The 22144-nt window shown below is 53.0% G+C and overlaps 1 protein-coding gene across 3 annotated transcripts in view; it reads left to right on the top strand.

Annotated features, from left to right (window-relative positions):
- The window catches only part of Nol4l (nucleolar protein 4 like), a 119113-nt gene that overhangs the window by 16284 nt on the left and 80685 nt on the right, over window positions 1–22144 (top strand). The window lies entirely within an intron of this gene.

The following is a 22144-nucleotide window of genomic DNA, read 5'->3' as shown; positions in this document are numbered from 1 at the left end:
CAGCTGGCATTTCCAGGGAGGGGGGGGAGATCCCATTCCACAAATCATTTTCTAAGCTTCAGTGTCCTCACCTATGAAACAGGGCAGGATGGCGATGGACCAGGGATTCCATGGAATTTATAGAGAACCCTCCAGGAAGCACGTGTGCAAGTGCCCAGCCTTCACCCTGGTGGCAGAAGGTGCCCAGTAAATGTTTAATACCAGAACCTGACATTCTGATGTGACTTTGAATTGTTTTAATAGCTATTGGAAGTTTGTTATATTACCTGAGCTTTCTACAAACTCCATAAGGAAGAGGGGGTGGGAAATAACAGCTCCGGCTTACAGAGGGTAAACAGAGGCCAGCAGCAGGTGAATGAGTTGCCCCAGGTCGCGGTGAGACAGTTCCAGTGGAGGCTAAGACTGCAGTCTCCAGGGGATGGCGGGTGAGTGGGGGCTGGCCAGTGCCTGCCCTCCCCTGTGAGTGTGCACATACACCTGGCACACATATGGCTGTACATGTGCACCACGCAGTAATAGTGACTTTCGGATTTGTGGCCCTGAGCGGGTTTTGCGAGGCTTGGCCTGGTGGGTTGGGAGGTCTGTTGTAAGAATGGTGGAAACCCAGAGCACAGGGAAACTCGGGCCATGGGGGCCAGGGATGGGGGTGGGCAGAGTCTGGGGCAAGTCCTGGGGACAAAAGGAAGAAGTGCCTCGTGTGATCGTCCACTCAACCTATTTGTCCATCCAGTGCCTGGCCTGGCTGGGGGGAGGGACAGATCTGTAGACTGCTCTCCCATCGCCCTGTCCCCAGATGTCTGTCCCTGACAGCTCCTCTGGGCCTCAGGACAGCCTGAGGGGGGATGTATTGCAGATGAGGGACCAGGAGGAGGCTCAGAGGGGTGCATTCCTGGCTGGGGTGGAGGTGGGGCAGAGTTTGAGCCAAGAATTGGACAGGTCGGCCTGATCCCCAGCCTAGGGAACTGGTCAGAGCTCAGACAGGTGCTGGCCTTGTGCCAGAGGACCCCTTCCTCTCTGGCCCCTTTTCTTGACCACAGTCTGCCTCCCAGCCTCTGACAGAAGGCCCAGCCCACCAGTCCCTGCCCCTTGGTTGCTGAGCCTCAGCCCTCAAATCATGGAACTCTTGGACTCAGTTCCAGCCCCTCCTTAGCTTTCCAGGATACCAGGCTGCCTGGCCCCTCAGAAGGAGAAGCCAGGGAGCCCACCCTAGTTTATATCTTAAAGGACCTAGACATCCTCACACCAGTACACACACAACTCGTCTTTCTAGGCCCATTTTACAGATGAAGAAACTGAGACACAATAGAAAAAATTGCATTCTGCTTTTTTTTTTTTTGAGACAGGCTCTTGCTAATATATAGTCCAGGCTGGCCTTGAACTTACAGCCATCCTCCTGCCTCTGCTTCCAAGTGCTGGGATTATAGGCATGCACCACTGCACCTGGCTCAAATTCATGCTTTTTGTATTCTGTAGTCACTGCCCTCAGTTTCTTCAGCTACTCAATGGGAGACTTAAGCTGGATAGCCTTGGAGCTCAGCGGAAATATCACAAATGCCAAGGGAGCTGCTGAATTCTAATGCTGCTCCTTTACTTCCTAGCAGTTCATCACTTCATCTCCCTGTGCCCCAGTTTCCTCACCTGTAACTGGGGCTGAGAGCAATAACCACCCTTAAACGCAGTAAGGTTCACGAGCAGCACACACAGAGGGCCCAGACGGGATACCATCGGAATCATTAGTGCCCACTTCTGCTCCCTGCCCACCTCCCTGTCCACCTCCCCTTTATGCTCTTCCTGAAGTGTGGCCCAGGGGCCGAGACTAGATGGGAGCTGCGTGTGGATGAGTGTGGATGTGTCCTGGGGACAGGAAGCTGTCCCGGCAGGGCAGCCTGCTGTGGCTGATGGGGAGTGGCAGGTACTTGCGGACATGAAGCCAGCTCAGGCTGCACCCGGCAGCCAAGGGCGCCTTTGTCCTCTTTGTCTCCTTTCGCGCAAATTAGCAATTACCTTTCCTGCTCCTGCAAGCTCGCCCTTTCCTGGGAGAATTGCTCCAAAGCAGCCACTAAGCAAGCAGAAGCCGCCTGGCTAATTAGTAGTTGGCCACCAGGGATAAGCTCAGGGCCTAGTGGCCAGAATTGGGGCCACAGGTACCTGGGGACAGGGACCAACTGGGCAGGGAGACCATGGGATGGTACGGCTCTTTATCAGGGGGTTGAAATCCTGGCTCAATGGCTTTTCAGCTGTGTGACCTTAGATAAGTCACTTTGCCTCTCTGGGAAACCGTATCCTCATCTTTAACTTTGGGGTTCTGTGTGGCTTAGAGTCCAGCACCTAAATGAATGGCACCCATAAACAGCAGATGTTGCCACTACTGCTGTTTTGTCACCACTGTCACTGCCTGGCACCCATGCTGGCTCAGGTGAAGAGAACACAAGGAATGCAAGCCCAGTGACAGCACTTGGGTCCTTGTTGTGCTATGTTGGTGACACTTGCACAGCTGAAGCCCAGCTAGGCTTTGGGCCCTAGCCAGAGAGAGAGAGAGAGAGAGAGAGAGAGAGAGGTTTGGGGAGTGACTTCAAAAAGAAAGAGAGAGAAAGAAAGACTCTCTGTCTCCACACCTGAGCCTCCTGTTCTCCGTGGGATGGAATAATTGATCACACACGTAGAATCAGGTCTGCTGGGCATTCAGTAAAGGGGAGTTCCTTCTTCCCTTCCTCCTTTCTCTCCTCTTTCCGTCCTCCCCCACCTCAGGAATGCCTCAGCAACCTTTGTAGAAGAGTGGATGGCATGGCCACTGCCTGTGGCTTGGGGTGGTCAGGTAAAGACCCTGAGGAGAAGGTCTGGTCTGGACTTAACAGAAGGGAGTGCCCAGCAGTATGGGGACGGCTGGGGTACTGGGTGAAGAAAGGTGTGGAGGTACGGATAGACAGACAGGCTGTGTGTTGGATGAGGGTTGAGGGAGGGCAGAGGCTCAGAAGAGGGCCCACCTGCAGTGAGCATCCCCAGGTTGTCAGAGGGAGGGTCAGAGAGCACAGTTGAAGGAGTCCACAGCATGGCCTGGGAGTCCTGGAGTGACCTTGGCCGGGGTAGCGGGGGTGGGGGGGTGGGGGGGTGGAGAGGGCTGTGATGCACCTGAGTGAGGTGGCTGTCCCCAGCTATGATGGCAACCTGTGCAGAGACCCAGGAGCATCCTCCACAGCTGGGGTGAGCAGGGCCTCATCACATAGCCCTCTAATGCCGGCAGGTTGGCCTGGATTTTATCTGGGCACTGGGGAGCCACAGAAGGTTCAGGGCAGGCGGCATTGGGGTCTGATTTTCGAGAGGGACATATGGTCCTGGTAGTCAACAAGGTTGAGACAGTGAAACTGGAAACTTGAAGGGCTGGGAATCACCCTGACACCTCCCCTTCCCTGATGTCTGATCTGGGCAAACCCATGTGGCTGGAGTTTCAGTTTCTCCTTGTGTCCAGTAAGTGAGCTGAGTGCCTCCTCCTTCCCTGAGTGCTTCAGGGCAAAGATGAAACCATCTTTGTGACATGACTGTGGCCAGGGACCCTGTGGCACCACTGAGTAGGAAACTGAGGCACAGAGAAATGACTTGCCCAGGAGGCAGAGCTAGACCTTGAGCCCAGGCCATCCCGGTCCAGGTCCTTACTACTACCCCTCCACACCCCTGTCCCCAAGCCTACCTGGGGCGTGGCCCTGTCCCCAGGCTGCTCCCCAGGGCCCAGTTAATCCCCTCTCAGAGCCCACCAGCACAAGAGCCAATTAGTGCCTTCGTGCTGGGACAGCGCACCTGTCCCCCGCTCAGTGAGGCTGGCGCTGTCCAGATCCTTGGGCCCCACACTCAGCTCTCTGGGGCGGATGCTTCCAGTTCTGCGCCATGCCAGGAGGAGGAGGGAGGCTGGGAGAAAAGCAAGCCAGGGAGGGACGGGTCCCAGCGGCAGGATTTTTCTAATCTGGGCCTCCTGCGGCGACCTGAGTCCCCCCTGCAGGCTCCCCTCTCCTTGTCCCCCCTCTGTTCCCACCATACCTCCCCTCCCCCCCGGGTTGCTGGTGCCTTTGGCTGCAGTTTCTCACCTGCGTGCTGGGTCTGGCTCCAGTGAGAAAGGAGGCGGAGGAAAAAAAGGTCCTTGGGATGGTGACAAAGGTCTGAGTGTGGGCCGAGAGAGCAGTCTGTTTCCAGGCAACTGCTCTACCCTGGGCTCCCCGCGGCGGCGGGCACATCCGTCATGCCGCAGCTCTGCTCAGCGAAGGAGCTCGGGCTGCCCGCCCGGCAGCCCAGGCACACAGCCCACGGCCCCCACGCTCGGCCCTGCTGAGGACATGAGGCCCTCTGGCAAGGACTATGGTACAGAGCATAGGGTGGTCATGGCTCCTGCAGGCCAAGCACCGACTGGGCGTCCAGCCTCAGGTCCAGTGCACGTAGGGCAGAGCTCCCACTTGGGAAGCCATCCCTCCACCCACCCAGGCTAGAAAGAAAGGTGCCTTACTGTGGGCTGTAGGTGACTGGGTTGAAACCCCACACCACCACATGTTTATTGTGTGCTCTTAAGCACATTCCTGTACCCTGTCAGGCCTCACTTTCTTCACCTGTGAAACGGACATACTAGTTCTCACCTCAGGGTTGTGGGGATTAGAATGACTTACACAATGCCCAGCACAAAGTAATGCTCAGTGAAAGTGAATTGTTGTTTCTTTTTTATTAATTGTTTGTAAAGAGACAGTGGAGCCAGGTGTGGTGGTACACACCTGTAGTCCCAGCATTTGGGAGGCTAAAGTAGGAGGATTGTGAGTTCAAGGCCAGCCTGGGATGCCATAGTGAGTTCTAGGACAGCCTGGGCTATATAGTGAGAACCTTGTCTCAAAGAGCAAGAGTGAGAGAGAGGAAGAGAGGGAGAGAGCAAGAGAGAGAGGGGAGGGGAAAGAGAGAAAGAGAGAGGGGAAGGGAGGGAGAGAGGCTTGGAGATGATGGGGGCACACCATCTATTGTGACCAGATAGCCCTGGGTGGAGGTCCTGTTTGCCCCACTTTTTGCATAAGCCCTTCAACAAGTCACTCTGCCTCTCTGAGCCTCAGTTTCCTCTTGACTAAATCAGGAACATAATTAATAGTGCCTCATTGTGCTGCCTTCTCTGGCTTGGGCTTGAGGGGATTAGTGATGTCAGGTGCTGGTCCCCACTCTGGTAGCACTCAGGACCCAGAATGGTTGTTACTCAGCAGACCTCGGCTGGCGCCTGCCGGGTACCATCTGGGGCAGGGAGAGGAGTCAGAGCTGCCAGGCTGCCCTTGCCAGCCCCCCACTGCCTGGTCTCTGTGCAGCTCGGCTCTGCAGGACTGCCCTGCTCCCTGCCCCCATTAACCTGCCCGTCATTCCCACTGCTCCAGTCTCTGCCCACCCCTCACCCTTCCCTCCATCTCCACCGCCTTTGTGGAAACAACCTCTGCAAGTGCCCTGGGAGAGAGGAGGTGGAGGAGGAGGCAGCCCGAGTGCCAGGGGGCTGGGCACACCGCCGGCCTTTGTCTGGGCCAGGCAGCCAAGGGAGGCTCAGTCCCCTGGGGCAGGCCATGCTGCTGGCCTGCTGGCGGCTCAGGGAGGCCGTGTGGGCTGCCGGGCCTGGGCAGGCCTGGGCTGGCAGCAGCCCTCTGGGACAGCCTGGCCCACTTGGGCAAGAGTGGGGCCCGTTAGAGACACAGCCCTCAAAGCAGACCGCGCAGCCCTGGAGTCCGATAGACTGGGTTCAAGTCCCTGCTGTGCTGTTGGACAGCGGTGCCGCCCAGGCACATTGCCACTCCTTTCTAGACTTCCATTTGCAGGTCTGCAGAGTAAATGTAACCACAGGCCTTCCTCAGTGCTTACAGCCCAGCAGGGAACAGGGACAGGTCCCAGTTTGCTACTGTCGTTATTGACCTTGGCTGTGCCCTGGAGAAGGGGCTGAGTTCCTTCTGTGTGTCAGCTCCTTGCTCTTGAGAGAACCCAATTCAAGAAAAATCTACTGACTGCCTACTGTGTACCATTCAAGCTGGGCAGACGGAAGTCCTTGAGCTCAAGTGTTGGGGAGAGGAGGGAGAGGAAGGGAGGAGGTGATGTAGGCGGTCCTACTGTGTGCTGGGCTCTTTGCCAACCCCTGGAATCCAGAGGGAACAAAGTGGCCCCGGCTCTAGTAGTGGGGAGCTCGATGACAATACCCCAGCATAATCTGACGGAGGGGGCATGGGGTGCTGCCCACCTGGCCTTGCGAGCCAGGGACGGCTTCTTGGAGGAGGTGAGCTGGGATCCTGGCATTGTCGCCCTACTATCAGTTCCCCTCAGGAACTGCTCCGTAATGCTGCAGTCCTGCCTTGGTTTCCACAGTTTGAGGGTGGGGCCTACCCGAGGAGGAGTGCACTGCTTCCATCTGTACTTGACCTGCCTTCTGCCAGCTCCTGCCCTCCCTCCCCTGCCCTGCTGCAGTCTGTCCCAGCAGCAGAGGCTTCTACACGGGCCCACCTGCTCCTCTTGCCTCTCCAGCCCTTCCCCACCAGCAGCCAGAGCAATCTTCTGCAACATAAATCAGACAGCATCAGTGCCCAGACTGAAACCCTTCTTCAGTGACTCCCCAGGGGCTCTTAGGACAAAGACCAGACTCTATACCACAGCCTGCAAGGCCTGGCCAGGCCCAGCACTGCTGACCCTCCACTCAGCCTCTTGGCTGAGGACGGGGCCATGGCCAGACTGGAGCCTCCACCTGCCAGCACAGACTCCTGAGGGTGCAGGGAGGAACTGAGTGTGGACGGAGTCCCTGATGATGGGTCAGCTGAGGGAGACAAGTGATGCAGGCTGGTGGCAGCAGTGTCCTCAATCCTGCCTGTGATCATAGCACACACTTCCTTTAGCTCTGTGCCTCGGTTTCTCTGGCTGCCTGGGTGATGCCCCTAGTGGTCCCATTCAGACTGCTTGAGCTCCTAGAGTTCTCGGGCTCAGCCCCTCCAAACACCCTGTGGCTCCCATTTTGGGATGTCTCATGCCCTCCCCAGTTGTGGTCCACAGAGGAGAGCAACCAGTGAGGGGAGGTTCCCATGACCCAGAGGAGACACAGTCCCACAGGCAAAGGGAGTCTTCCCGAGCCCCCGCTGTTAGCCAAGCCCCTTTGGGGTCATGTGTCAGTGGGCAGCAACAGTGACAAAGGCAGTGATACAGGGGACCCCATGTGAAGCGTCCTGCAAACTCAGGAAGCTGGGGATTTTATTCCCTTCACTTGGAATAGAGATTTTGTTATTATTTTTAATTTTAACTTTAAATATACAGTGCTTTGGCATTATTCAAAATGCAAAAGTTTGAAAATATTTGGTAAAAATCTCCATCCTACCCACCCTTTCCTCCTGCCCCCAACTAGAAGATGCCATTGGGACCAGCTTGCCTGGCCTTCCACAGGTCTTTGGTGCTAATGTTAGAGCTACAATCATCAGCACAGCAAGTCTCACCTGTGGGGAGGGTGGGGGACAAGGGTGAACCCTGCTTTGTGGAATGGGCTCAGCAGGTGGCCCTCACTGTGTGAAATACAGAGCTCAGTGTCCCAAGCTTCACAAGCTATTTCATTTCAGCCTTAGACACCATTAGCCCCCTGTCATAGTTACAGAAGTGGTCCCAGAGAAACTGAGTCCTTTGCCTAAGATGGTGGATTTGACTGGATTTGAACTCACGTCTACTCAATCCCTAAGATTTCTTATCCTGCCCCACAGCAGGAGCTCAGTCAATATTACAAACTCAGCTCCTGTGTGCATGCACAGCTGATGAAGAAGGAGCCCTGTGGGAAGGTGGCTGGGTGGCTGGGAGCTCGGGGACTTTCACCTGCTGTGGGGCCTTGGGACCTATGGTGGTCTCAGCTCACTCTTGCTCGTCCCTCCTGAGTTAGGATCAGACTTGTTGAATAGGATGAGTGGAAGGGTTGTGGCACTTTCCTGTGGCTCAGGATATTTGTTTTGGCAGATCCCATAGCTGAGGCCCCAAGAGATGGGATCAAGGCCAGAGCTGAGACTCACAGGTACACCAGCCTTGGCTTGGCTATGTGACTTTGGGCCACTCTCTTTCTCCTCTGAGCCTTTACTTCGTGTCTCTAGAGTTATTTATTTATTTATTTTGTAGGCTTATTCTGGGGCTTGAACTCATAGCCTTGGCCTTGCTAGGCAGGTGCTCTACCACATAAGCCACTCTACCAGCTACTTCGTATCTCTAGAACTGAACCAAGATGGACTTTTGGTGGAAACAGTGCTGGTGTTGAAATTTTCTGGCAGAGCCTGTGTGAGGAATAAGAGGCTTGGTATTAGCAAGGCTTGGCAAACTGTAAAGTAGGGTTCCTTTTCCATCTTCTGTGCCTTCAGAGCCACCTGACCCAATTCATCCTCTGGCTGAGGGCCAGTCAGTAATAAACCACAGTTTTGTTTTGTTTATTTCAAAGTGCAACATTTTGAAAGGTAATAGAATCTCATTATTTAAAAGACAACAACAACAACTAAAAACACAAAACCAGTTCATTAGGTACAAAAAAAAAAAAAAAAAAAGAAAGGGTTTCTTCCTGGCCCTGCCTACTGTTGCCTTCCCAGGGCCACCAGGCATATCTCAGGTATCCTTCCAGAAATATTCTATGCACACACATGTGAAGCACATATGCGTGCACGTTTCTGGGTTTTGTTTCTATTCTTACAGAAAATAGGTTGTACAGTGTTCTGTAGGTTGCTTTTTTAAATATCATGATTTTATTGAGATGTAATTCACATACCATACAATTCACCCACCTAAAATACAATCCAGTGGTTTTTAGTATATTCAGAGCTGTGCAACTCTCACCACAGACAGTTGTAGAACATTTTCATTACTTCAAAAAGAACCCTGGGATAGCTGAGCACAGTGGCGTGTGCCTGTCACTGTAAATTATGCAGGAGACTAAGATTGGGAGGATCATGGTTCCAGGCCAGTCTGGGGAAAAAAAAGTTCACAAGATCCCATCTCAACAGAAAAATGCTGAGCATGGTGGTGTATGCCTGTCATCCCAGCTACAGTGAGATACACAAATCGGAGGGTTGTGGTCCATGCCAACCTGGGCAAAAAGTGAGATCCTATCTCCAAAATAACCAGAGCAAAAGGGGCTGGAGGCGTGGTTCAAGCAGTAGGTTGCTCCTGAGTTCAAACCGTAGTACTGCCAAAAAAAGAAAAAAAAACCCCATACCCTTAAGCAGTCACTCCTTTTCCTGGGCCCTTCCCCCCCTCCCCCCCACCGCCGAGCCAGCTGTGCATCTGCTTTCCATCTTTATAGACTTGACTTTCCTGGACATTTCCTGTGAATGGGATAATACAGTATGTGTTCTTTCGTGGCGAATTCTTTCAGTTACGCTTTAGAGGTTCTTCCATGTAGCATGTAGCAGCACTATTCTGTTGCATGAGCCCGTCGCATTTTACTTATCTTGTTTAACAGCTGATAGACATTTGCTGCTTTGGATAGCCATGTTCAAATTTTTGTGTGCATGGGTGTTTTCAATTCTCTTCCACTAGGAATGGAATTGCTAGGTCACATGGTAACTGTGTTTAATCTTTTGAGGACCTGCCTGTCTTCCCAAGAGCTGTACATTTTGCATCCTTACCAGCATCCCAGCCCCCCACCCCACAGTTGCAGTTTCTCTACATCCTTACCAACACTTGTTATTCTCTGACTTTTTTCTGGCAGTAGTGGGGTTTGAACTCAGGGCCTCTTACTTGCTAGGCAGCCGCTCTACGCCCCCAGCCCTCTCTGGCTTTTGATCATTGCCATCCTAGTAGGTGTGAAGTGGTATCTTGTTGTGGTTTTGTTTTGCATTTCCCAGATGGCTAGTAATGTTGACCATCTTTTCATGTGTTTATTGGCCATTCGTGTATCTTATTTGGAGACATGTCTATTCAGAATTTTTGCTCATTTAAAAAATTGTGTTGTCGTTTTATTACTGAGTTGTAAGGGTCCTTTCTATATCCTAGATACAAGTCTCCTCTCAGATATATGGTTTACAAATATTTTCTTCTATTTTGTGAATTGCCTTTTTCTTTTATTTACTTTTTTTCATTACGTAGCCCAGACTGACCTTGAACTCATGATCCTTCTGTTTCAGCCTTCTGAGTGCTGTGAGTTTTTATTTTTTGATGGTGTCATTGATGCACAAAAGTTGTTAATTTTGATGAAGTCCAATTTGTCTAATTTTTCTTTTGTTGCTTATTCTTTTGGTGTCATATCTAGGAAATCATTGCCTAATCCAAGATCACAGAGATTTAGCCCTGTTTTCTTCTAAGAGTTTCGGGCTTTTAGTGCCTATGTTCTTTAGGTTGTTTTTCTACTAAACAGTAAAAACCTATGCACTGTCAGTGCGTAGGTATGTCAGAACACTAAAGAACTTTCTCATTCTTTTTTATAGCTGTATAGTGTTCAAATTTATGGATGTACTATAATTTATTTACCCAGTCCGCTATTAATGGACTTAGATTTTTGCAATAGTTATCTCTCACAAGACTTCAGTGACTGTCCTTGAGTATAGATGGCCTTTTCACACACACACACACACACACACACACACACGGGTTTGTAGCAAGGAGTGGAATTGCTGGGTCCAAGGGTGAGCTAGATTGACCTCCCTTCATGGAGTAGAATTTTCACTATTAGAAACAATATCTAGAATGTGAGTCATTCATTGAAAACCTGGTTGCTGTGTATTGAGTGCTCAATGTATGCAGGCACTGTGGCCCCACACAATAATCCTGAAGGTCAGAATTACAGTCTGCACTTTAATCCCAGCTACTTGGGAGGCTGAGATTGGAGGATTGCAATCTGAAGCCAGCCCAGGCAAATAGTTCACAATACCCTATTTCCAAAATAACCAGAGCAAAAATGTATTGGAGGTGTGTCTTAAGCAGTAGAGAGCCTGCTTTGCAAGCACGAAGCCCTGAGTTCAAACCCAAGTCCCACCAAAAAAAAAAAATCTGTACTTTACAGGGGTCTGTGTTCAGAGTCTGTCCCGTTCACTCTCCACCACCCTACTGAGCACCCAAGTGTTCAGAGTGCCTGAGCCACTTCTGAAATAACTCGCAAAAGGACGGGAATCCAGCAGGTGGTGCCTGGAGAGTCTCTAAGATCACATAAGTGCAGAAGGCAGGCACTAAGGAATCTTTATTTTATTCATTTATTCATATGTGTATACATTGTTTGGGCCATTTCTCCCCCCTGCCCCCCCTCTGCCCCTCCCCATCCCTTCTCTCTTCTCCCCAGCCCCCTGGCTTCCAGGCCTGTTCTGCCCTCTTCAGTTTTGTTGAAGAGTAGACATAAGCAATAAGAAGAAAGACATAGCGTTTTTGCTAGTTGAGATAAGGGTAGCTATACAGAGAGATTCCTAGCATTGCTTCCATGCACTTGTGTGTTACAACCCGAACTGATTCATCTCTACCTGGCCTCTTCACTACTTCCCGGTCACCTTCCCATAGTGACCTCTGTCGTTTAAAGGTTACTGTATTAGCTCCTCTGCAGTGGGCACATCAAACACTTTTTTTAAGTTTTGGGTTTCCTACCTTTCCCTGTTCCTTACGTGTGTGTTCTCCCCTTAGCGTGTGACCCAGGTCCAATAATATTGCTGCGTTTGCTTTAGACCTAAAACTAAGTAATCTTGAATGAGCACCTATGGTGCCTGCGGTACACTAGGAACCGGGAATGAAAAGGGCCTTCGCCCTCAGGCTGTACAAAACTCACAGTCTCACTTCCTAGACTCAAGTCTAGCTTAGAGGGTGGGAAGGCTAGCTTTTTCTTTCTTTGTTTGTTTGTTTGTTTATTTTTGTGGTGCTGGCGATTAAACCTAGGGCCTTGCACATGCTAGGCAAGTATCTTACTATGAACTACATCCCCAGCCCAGAAGTCTAGCTTTGAATCAAACAAGAATGGGTTCAGGGCCAGGCATGGTGACTCATGCCTGAGATCCCAGATACTTTGGGAGACAAAGACTGGGAGGATCGAGGCCAGTCCAGGCAAAAAGTTAGCGATACTCATCTCAACTAAACAAGCCAGACATGGTGGCACACCTGTGATTCCAGCTCCACAGAAGGCTTAGGTAGGAGGATTGATATCTAAGGCTGGCTGATCAAAAATGCTAGACCCTATCCAAAAAATAAGTAAAGAAAAAAATGGCTGGGGGTGTGACTCAAGTGCTAGAGCACCTACCCAGCAAGTGTGAGGCCCTGAGTTCAAACCCCAGTACCTCCAAAAGTTAAAAAAAAAAAACAAGAGTGGGTTCAATCCTAACTCTATCTCGTGTATCTTTGGGCAACTCACTTCCCTTTTTGGTGCCTCAGTTTCTTTATCTGTGAAATGCCATTGTTAATAGTACATGCTAGCATCTCAAGAATGCTTAATTCACATTAGCTATTATTATCCTTTTTGGTAAAGTGCTCTAGAAAATTGAAGGGGGATATATGGCCAGGGATCAGGGAAGGCTACAGGGTAGGGAAGGACATTTAGATGGAAACAGAGGGATGGCTGAGGAGCAGGCAATGGCATTCCAGACAGGGGAACTAGTGTGTCCCAGCACAGGAACACCTCTAGGCACCTGGAAGGAGAAGAAGCCAGGGAGGCTGGAGAGTCAGGTTTGCACAGGGAGAGAGGAGTCGCTGCTTCCAGGCACAGGTGTTTGGGCACTGACTGAGGCACTGGCAGAGAAGAGCTGGATGCTGGCAGCCTGGCATGTTCAGTGTGTCCCCATCTGCAACTTGGGCTGCCTCCGTGGGGCAGGCTCCTCAAACCTCATTTCTTCTTGCAGGGCAGCCTGGAATAATGTTTAAAAATGAGAGTTCAGAGCTGAGGGTGTGGCTCAAGTGGTAGAGTGCCTGCCCAGCAGGTACAAAGCCCTGAGTTCAAAGAAAGAAAGGAAGGAAAAGAAAGAAAGAAAAAAGAATGAGGGTTCTGGGGCCAGGCTGCCTGGATTGGGTTTTTGGCTCTGCCACTTATGAGCTGTGGGACCTTGGCCATTTTTGTCACATAGCTCTTGGCTGCCATTTTTTCAACCATATAAAGTACTTGTTCCTGCTTCCTGGGGTCATACTGAAGAGTGAATGGCTAATGTGGATAAAAGGGTCTAGACCAGTGCCTGGCACATGGTAGGTGCTCAGGAAATGTTTCGAGGAAGCAGGCAATGGAGGTAAGTGCTTGGCTTGTTTCTCAGGGGGGAAAGCCTGGACCCTCTGAAAGAGAGTAGGTGTTCAGGGTCCCTGGGGATGGGGGTCAGGAGAGCACAGTCGTCACTGTTCTTTCAACACATGCTCCCTGAGCACCCTCTCTGCACCAGGCTCTGGCAGATATTGGGCACCATCTCATTGGCACTTCTGACCCGACCCCAGGGTTGAAAGTCAAGATTGTCATTGCCCCAGACACCCACACTCTCCTCCCATATCCCACCTGTGTCCTGCCTAGACCAGAAGGGTGTTAGAATTTTAACATTAGTGTCTTGTGAACCAGGCTCCGAAACCTGGACAGAAGGAACATGGGAACTGGATGAGGGAACAGACCCAGAAAGTGAGAGTAGTAGCCAGGCCCCAGGACACTCCCCAGCTAGCTTATGCCTCTTCCTAGTCCCCAGATCCCCTGGGGCAGATGGCCAGGAACGGCTCAGGTAGTAGAATGTCCTTGGATTCTGGGTTCTGCGTATAGATAGCTTGGATGGGATTTGCTAATGGACGGGATGTGGAGTGTGAGGGAGCCATCAAGAATACCTTGCGGTGTTTGGGGTGAGTACCTGGGGATGGAGAAGGCTCTTGGTTGAAGAGTTTGGTGGTGGGGGCTAGGTTGTGGATAGGGTAGAGAGGGCCAAAGGCTTGTTGGGTGAATGGACAGATGCATTTCCCTGGCCCTCCAGAGGGGCCCTGGATGGGTGCCTGCTTCTAGAGATGTCTAATTGGCTCTCTGGAGGCAAAGAAGAGACCCAACCTAAAGGTGTCACACCTGGATGGCCAGGAGATGGATGAGGTCCCAGGACTGACCCCTAGAGATGCCAAACATCAAGAGATCCTGCCAAAAGTTCAGGTTTTCTTCTATAAAATTCCCCAGCTTTTAAACATTAGCAATAAATTAAAAGTTATAGTAAATCCATTCAGGCTCCCTAAAATGTGTTCATAGGTCCCATTTGGTGTAAGCCTCTTGTTAGGGCTGGTGTGTAGGTGTGATGTCAGACTGCCTGATTTCTGATCCTGGCTCTTGAGTCCCAGCTGGGTGTTCTTAGGTAAGTGACTTAACCTCTCAGAGCCTCAGTTTTCTCATCTGTAAAATAGCAATGGTGATAGTACCCACCTCCTGGTGTCATAGTAGAGCTCTGTGGCTGACAGTTGTACTGAAAATCTATTCATATTGGGTTTAATTAGTGATCAAGGCAGAGGATGCCAGATGGGAAAAAAGACAGGGTTCGGCGTTCACCCTGGTGTGGATCCCATCTCTGCACTAACAAGCCGTGTGACCTTGGACTGCTTTCAGGCCTCTCTGAGAAAGTGGTTTGTTGCTCTTGTAGTTGGAAGATGCCCTGGATGCCTGCAGAGGCCTCTGAGCTCCCCGGGGCCCTCCCTCCCTGCCTCTCTCCTTCCAGTCTCTCACACCTGCCACCTGCCACCCGTCTACCCTGTACCCCAAACCACAAATCTCAGCATGGTCTTTCCTTGCTTGGAGAAAAATGTGGTTGGCGCCCCACTGCTTTCAGGGCCCTAGCCTGGCGTGGACTGTGGGGTTCCCCTCCCCTCTCTTCTCTCATCTCTAGCACCCCTGCTTAGGTTCCAGCTGCACACCACCCTCCTGCCATGTGTCCGTCAGTGTCCCCACCCCCTGCCTCTGCCTGCCTACCCCCTGCCTTTCCATCCTCCATCCAGCAGTTACCAAGCGAGCGCCTGCTATTTCTGGGATCCAACACTCCCCTCCTCCCCATGATCCAACCATATCCCCAAGGCCTCCCTGCTTTCTCTCTTACCCCTTTTCCCCACAACGCATTTGCCATGAGTAGCCAGAAGGATCCTTAAAAATGTAATTCGAATGGGGTCACCCACCTACTTCATCCTGCCCATTTGGCACAGCTTCCCTACTGCTCCACTCACTGCTGTCTTCCCACCTGCGGGCCTTTGCATAGTCTGCTTTCCTTCCCAGGTGTGTTGAGCACAGTCCTTCCAGCAGAGCCTCCCTAGCTACCAACCTCCCTGACAGGTTTGAGAGAGAAGGCCAGGCTGCAGGGTCTGCCTGTTAGCTCTCTCGTGCCTTGCGGAAGCTTTATTCTCTTCCTTCCTGTCCCCATACTTGGCATTATAATTCTCTCTGGATGGCACACCACTCAAGCAGGGAGCCACAGCTGATGTTCATATCCATGCACCCACACCTTAGTCCTCACAACCTTGGGGGCTGGTTCTCCTAAAAGCCCAAGGTCACCCAACCACTCTGCCACCAGAACTGGAGCTTTTAATGAATAACAGTAATAACTATATATATATATGCATCTTTCACGTGCCAGGTACTGGGCTGAGCCCCATCCAGATGTTTCATCCTCACAATAACTTCTACTGCAACTCCTCTTTAGGGCTGGGGAAACTGAGGCACCAAGAGGTTAAGTAACTTGCTGAAGCACAGGAAGCTAGTCAGACATGGAATAGGCTTTGGGCCCCCTGCTGCCTGGCTTCTGGTCATGCTATCCCACCCCACACTGTACAGTTATTGTAGCCTCCTCCCTCTGACCTCCTCCCTCTGACCTGCCTCCTCCCTCTGACCTGTTGGTACTCTAACACCTGGCCCAGCAGCCCAAGCTACCTAGTGGGTGTGTAATGAATGAGGGAGCAGTTGAGCTGGTGGTCATGGAACCCTGCCCCAGCCATTCTGAAGCCCTGTCTAGAACCCTCTCCCAGGGTCAGTGATCCCCCCGCCCCACTATCCTGTTGTCCAGAAAGTCCTGGGGAAGGACCAGATCCATAAACATGAGACTCCATGAGGGCCCTGGAGGGGCGCTGGGCACTGTACAAGTCCTCAGTATTATTGCTTTATTGTCATTTAAATGGAGCCTGCCTCAAACAGGCCACCCAGTTCTAGCCACCAGCGCTGGACAAAACCCCCATTGAAAAGCCAATTACAATCACTCCATCTAAATTGTCATGGATTTGTATAGAAAATTACATCTCCATTTAGTCCCCAAGCTACGTCCTGGGCATGGACAGAGGGGAGGCTGGCCCATTTACCCCGCTGGCTCAGCGCGGGTGCCGCGGGCAGAGAGAAAACCCAAGCTGCCGGGTCTTGGCTGACCCAGGGAACAAAGGCCAGTTTGTGGGGGCCCAAAGAGAAGCTGGGCCTCTGAGGGCGTCTCAGATTCCAGGCCTGGGCCAGTGGACCCTGCACCGCCAGCTGGTCTCCCCTGCTGGCGGCCCTGGCCAGACGGGCTCCTGACAGCCGGCTGCAGGCTGCACCATCCAAAGATGCCTGCAGCTTGGCTCATGTCCTTGCTGCCAGGAAATGAAGGAGGTTGGCCTCAGGATTGCTGGACAGGGTCCCCAGATCTTGGGGCACTCACTCAATTCATTCATGTGCTATTAAGGGCCTGCTGGTAGAATGAGGAGCATGGTATAGAAATGAGCCTCAGACTGTCCTGGGTTGGATTCCAACCCTTTCCTCAGTCACTGTGAGGCCACTTTGCTTATTTTAACTCTGAACTATTTGCTGAGCACGTACTATGTGCTAGAGAACAGAATATGGCAGAGACCAGGACAAAATGGTCTTAAAGCCCAGTGGACTATCTGTTTTGTAAATGATACATGCTCTAAGAGAGTGAATGGAGCTGCCATGGGCTTTTGGGAGATGCTATGCAAGTAGGGAGCTCAGAAGCAATGGGTCAAGGCAAAAGCAAGCAGACAGGGCAGACCAGGCAGAGGACGCAGAGTGTGTGGAGGGCCTGGTAAGGCAGGCTGGAGCAGCAGAGTGAGAGAGCGATACCTTGTTGCCTCTGTGGGCCTCTTCTCTAAGCCTCAGTTCCCTCATCTGTGAAATGGGCGCAGTGAGTGCAGCTGCCAGGGGTTTGGGCAGATGCTCAGCACATGATGCTTCTGGATGAGAGCTCACTCAGATGGCTCAGGGTTTTGCGTGCATTAATCCCCTTCTCCTCCAACAGCTCCCTGGGGCAGGGCACTTATTCCACGTCACAGATGGGGGAACAGAAGGAAAACTGAGGGTCAGCTAGTTATTTGACACTATTCCAATAGTTCTTATTAGGGTTAGCCCAAGGCTTGGCACCAAAATGTATTTGCTCAGTGTACATTCATATATACCTGTTGTGTGCATGCATGTTACACCTAGTGACTCTGAGATTGTGTACACTCTATAACTGTGTGACTATCCCATAACTACGTATGGCTGTGTGACTGTGAGGCCTTATGTCCCTGTGTGTGACTCTGTGATCATAACTGGGTGTGACAGTCACACATGTTGTCTCCCGAGTCCTGGGCCACAGGCTTGATGGCTGCAGGGCTCTCTGTCAGACTGACTGTGTGGCTGGGTATTACTGTGTGCCAGTCTACACACATTTGTCTGGGCCTAGAGGGACACCTGGCACCCCTCCTGGGTTGGTTGGTAGGCCTGGAGGCCATTCTGGGACAGGACAGGCAGGTGCAGGGGTAAGGAGGACAGAGCCCTCATCCTCCCCACCTAGCCCCACAGGCACTGGAAAAATGTTCACACCCAGGGCAGACCGGCGGCCGCCCCACCAGGGATTGCTCTGTGCACAGAAAACAAGTTCTTCTGGTATCAGCTTGAGTTTGGCAGGAAGTGGCTTTTGGGTGGCAGGAAGTTGGATTCAGCTCATATCAGCCCTGGCTGGGAGCAGGAGAGCAGTTATCTAGGGTTAAACAGAGTTACCAAGAAGCAGGGCCCCAGCACCCCACCCAATAGAGTTGAGGGCCAGTTGGGATGGTGGAGGGGTTGTAGGCAGTTGTCACCTGTCAAGTGGCTGCCAGGATCTGAGAGCTCACCATCCACCTCTCACTACTTCCTTTCAGTAAATGTGGAGGTTGACACAGTGACTTGTCCAAGGTCTCTAAGAGAAAGTGGAGAGAAAGGGAAGACAGAGAAACTACAAGGAACCCATAACTGTCTAGAGACAAGAGAAAACCCAGAGCAGAGATGGTGGTCAAAGGAATGCAGAGCAACAAGATGACTTGTGGCGTGCCCACTGTGTGCAAGGCCACCACATGGATATCATGGCTGGCCTTGAGATCCTGAACCCACTCCCCAGGTGCAGGTGGGGAACGAGACCCAGAAAGCCTATCTGGCTGAGCCAGGCCTAGAATCTGGATCTGATTCTAATGCTTGAGTTCCTTCAGATTATGTGCCTGTACCCAACTTCTAGAGAAGGGAAGTGACTGTCCTAACAGGGATGCCCAATCCCATGAGTTGTTCGCATGGGTACTCTGTTGAGGAATTCACCCAGTTGGCCAGTAGAGAGCCAGGATCAAACTTGGGCAGGATGACTGCAGAACTCATGGGCTTACCGTGCAACAGAGTGTGTGTCCTGCACAGCCAGAAGAGATCAAGAAGCCATGGCCCTGTCCCCCAGCTGGGACCCAGCCACTGGGATGGAGTTCCCCAGCTGGCAGAAACCAAGTCTCCCAAGGCTCAGGCCTGGACACTCTGTGCCCCCAACCTCCATTGGAGCCTCTGGAGAGGAGGGCACTGGTCCTGCTTTCATTCCCAAAGCAGCACCAAGCTGTTCTCTGGCTGAGATGCTGATTTGAAGCTCAGTTTGCATGTCGTTTGCACATTACTCAGTGCATGTCAGAAGGTACAAACATCTCCCTTTCCGGGAGAGGGCTGCCTGCCGGGGCCCCCCTGCCCTCCTCCAGACAGCAAAAATGCCAGCCGGCTAGACAGGAGCTACACCCTGGCCTCTGACAGCACCCGCCTGCCGCCACCTCCCCCATTCCCTCCGTGAGCCAAATTTAGGCTGCTCTGCTACTGAGAGATGGGGAGAGCAGAGGCAGGAAACTGTGAGGTTGGAAGCAGCCAGGCCTTGGCCCCGGTAGGGTGGGGCTGGGCAGGGGTGCCCCTGTCCCTAAAGATCTAGGCTCAGCCTCCCCCCCACCCTCCTCCCACTGGAATGCAGTCCGGTTGAGGAACGCTGGGTTCTCTGCTGCAGCCCTGGGTGCTGGCTGCCTAGTCCATGAGGGAGAGAGAAAAAGAGAGGGAGGATGAGAGAGAGAGAGAGAGAGAGAGAGAGAGAGAGAGAGAGAGAGAGAGATTGAGGGAGGGAGAGTCAGAGGGAGGGAGGAGGTCATGGCCGGGGCAGTGGGGAAGGGATCAGATAGCCTCCTCCTGCCCCAGACACCCGCCCACAGCCACTGGGGACACAGAGCTGGCTCTGCTTCTTTGCACTTCCTGCCCCTCCTTGGTATGACCCCCTTGGTTGTGGGGTGGGGGTCAGGGGACACAACTGGGCCTGAGGGGACTGACCTCTTGGCTCCACCATGCCATCTCCCCATGGGCCAGCTTCTTGCCTTGGTTTGTCTTGGTTTTCCTATCTGGCAAATGGAGAGGTTGGCAGAGAGGTTAACTGCTACATACAGGACAGCAAGGGTCTCTGGGAGGGTAGACAGAAATTAGGGACTTGGCAGTGGCCTTAGCCTAGAAATCTCTTAGATTTCTCCAGTATGGCTAGAAGAGGTGACTCCTAAGGATTCTGGAACATAACGTGGGTGTGTTGAACAGTATACTGAAAGAAGGAAAAGACCTGAGCTGGATTTCAACCACCACAAATCCAGGTGTGGGTTAATACAGTGCAGTAGCTGGGAGCATAGAGGGGAGACAGGAGGATCCTGCTTAGGTTTGAATGCGTCAGTTTTCTGTGCCTTCGTTTCCTCACCTGTAAGATGAAGGTAATAAATTTTCCCTGGCTACTGGGAAAGCTAAGCAAGGCAGTGAATGCTTGGCACATAGTAGGTGCACCACATTGCCAGTACCAGTATAACTGTTTTGTCCCTAGAGTGGTTGGGAGGCCCCTGGGCTATAACGGATGTGGACGCAGTGGGGAGGCACTGTAGCTCAGTGGTTAAATGGGTATCATAAGGATGGAGTTTTAAGTCTGCATGACCCTGGGCAAATGGCCACACCCCACTGCGCCTCGGGCCAGGAGCAACAGAGGCGCTTACCACGGAGGGTCTGTGAGGATTACACGAGATCAGGCTTGGCACAGCGCCTGGCACATAGCGGGCGCTCCCTGAAGGAGAGCTAGAAAGATCGAATGGTACCGCCCGGCACAAAGGACAGGTGGGCAGCTTCGGGGCGGAGGGCGGAGCAGGGCAGGTGCGCCCGCAGCGGGGAGGCGGGGTCGGAGGGGGACCGCCAGGCGGGCAGGAGCGCGCGCGCAGCAGGTGCGCGTGGGGTGGGCGGGGCCCCGCGCGGGCGGGCCCTCCAGGTGAGCGGGCGCGCGCCAGGATGCCCAAGACTGGGGTGGGAGGGGGGCGCGCGACCGCGGCACACCGCCGCAGAGCGTCCCTGTGTCTTTAACGCCCTCCTCCCTACGTCCCCCCACCCCCTTTGTGCGCCCCCCCCAGCCGGTCTGCAGCCGCGGAGCCGTCCCCCCTGCACTGACAGCTGGTATCTAATTACTGTGTGAGAATGGAAAGTCAGGCTGTCCCAGCTCCGGGGAGAGGGGATTAACGTCTCCTGCAGAATACACTTCCTCTGGTGGGTTGCCATGGTTACTCTCATTACCTGCCTGCCCGCGAGGAGCCCGCGCGAGCCGCTCCAGCAGGCCCTCGGAACCCGGACCGGCGCGCGCGCGCGCGCGCGAGCGCGCACACACCGCTCCCCGCCCCCTCCCCTCAGGGGCGCACGCGCGTGCTCTGTGGGTGGGGGGAGCGCAAGCAGCTTTACCCCCGCCCCACGCTCCGCCCCCCCGCCGGAGCAGCTGTCAGAGGCGCGCGCGACCCGGCCAGCTCCAGCGCGCGCTGTCAACAGTCATTAGCGCGCGGGCTGCGCCCCTCCCCTCTCCCTTCTCCCCAGCCCAGGGCGGGGCCCGCACCTGGGGCCCCCCTTTCCTCCCCGGCCCCCCCGCTCGTTAGCACGCCCCGGCCGTCCGCCCGCCTCAACCCGAGGGACCCGCCCGCGGGGCCTATCTGGCTCAGAGCCGCCCATTTACACCTAGAACCTCTTCTTCAGTGATCTCCTGTTCCCTGTGCTAGGCCGTGGGCTTGAGTGAGCGGCCCCAGAGTCCTGGAGAGAGCCCTCCGCAGTGTGATCACAGCCGTCAACTATGAGAGTCCCGCGGAGGCGGGAGTATTTGTGCATCCTTTGGGTTCCCATAGCCCTCCTGTGAGGTGGCAAAAATCATTGTGCATATGGTGTCACCGCACACAGAATGAAACAGGTTCAGGCAGGGCCCCTCTTGTCTGAGGTCAGCAGAGCACCCTTCAGGCCCTCCTGGCACCAGAGGCCAGAATCCTGCATCCTGTCCCTGACCTTGTCCTGTCTGGCAAAGGAGGCTGGAGCCTCCCTCCATCCCTCCAACCCCGTGGTTGGCATCAGGATTTGCATTTCCTCAGCCCCTCTGCTTCCCATAGGGGTCACTTTGTCGCACTGTACCCCTTTCTCTTCCTCCCTTCCCCCACAACCTTTCAAGACACCCCAGAGTTAAGAAAACCAAAAGAAAGGAAGAAAAAAAAAAAAAAACGGGGAGAGACAGAAAAAAACTATTGGAGCTACTTGAAGGATATGGAAGCCCTCAAAAGTAGCACTGTGGTTTGGGTGCTGGTCCAAGGCACCTTTCTCTGTGGCCCGGGTGTGCATTTCGGTCCCAGCGTGATTTGAAAGAAGATGGAGGTTCAGCGAAGCAGAAAGGAGGTCTTGGAATATGTGAGGCTGTTCCAGATGGCAGGTGCAACTTGGTGGTGGCAGCAGCTCCACACTAACAGTTGGAGATTGAGCACAAGGGTGGAGAAGAGGCAGGTGCTACATTGAGTTCTCAGTACCTTATTTATGTATTTATTTATTTATGGGGGGGGCTCATCCCTCTGCCCCACCTAGGCCTGCAGAGCTCAGGGGAGCTGTGGGCCATAAAATTCTAGGGTGAATCCTTATTTTGAAGATTTTGTTGTTTGTTTCCAGTCCTCAGTA

This window comes from Castor canadensis, chromosome 5, assembly GCF_047511655.1.
Source record: "Castor canadensis chromosome 5, mCasCan1.hap1v2, whole genome shotgun sequence".
Classification (NCBI taxonomy): Eukaryota; Metazoa; Chordata; class Mammalia; order Rodentia; family Castoridae; genus Castor; species Castor canadensis.
Note: the sequence above shows the minus strand (reverse complement) of the source record. Positions and strands in the feature narration are given on the sequence as shown.